This window comes from Mizuhopecten yessoensis, unplaced genomic scaffold, assembly GCF_002113885.1.
Source record: "Mizuhopecten yessoensis strain PY_sf001 unplaced genomic scaffold, ASM211388v2 scaffold4513, whole genome shotgun sequence".
NCBI lineage: Eukaryota > Metazoa > Mollusca > Bivalvia > Pectinida > Pectinidae > Mizuhopecten > Mizuhopecten yessoensis.
In genome coordinates this window covers 1,744-2,379 of record NW_018405584.1, presented here as the reverse complement: position 1 = coordinate 2,379, position 636 = coordinate 1,744, and positions in this window count along the sequence as shown.

Below are 636 nucleotides of genomic sequence, written 5' to 3'. Positions count from 1 at the left end.
CAACAAAGTTTATGCCGGAACGATTCCACAGCGACAGCTCAGAGAAGTAAATACATATTAATTTTATCTTCAATGGGTATTACAATGTATGAGAAAAAATTAAATCAAAACCGTTTTTTCATATGTTAATGATTGAATGTATTAAACGAGAAACAGGTTTTCGAGTTTTCGATTTATTTTAGCCCAAATTATCTTTTGTGTTTTGTTTTGTTTGNACAGGCATTCGAGTTTTCGATTTATTTTAGCCCAAATTATCTTTTGTGTTTTGTTTTGTTTGGTTACTTTCTTTAACTAAAACGTTCTTTTTATCAGATTAAACAAATACGCCTCCACACCGTTCTCAGCTGGACCTCATACGTGTATTGGGAAAAAATTTGCAGAGGTATGTACTGTAAACTAAGAGGATTACACTACGCTTAATTGACACAGGATACTGCGTACATTAGGCAAAATATTGGTTTATTTTCACTCTGTTTAAATATGATATAAAAGTTTCACAATGAATGACTGTTAACTATCTCCTTTTTTTCTTACCCGAGGTAGTTTTTTTTTTTAAATGAACTACGAAAAGTTAGATAAACATGCTATACATTGTGATCAAGTATTGGTCGCAAAATAAGTTACCTATCGTGTGCA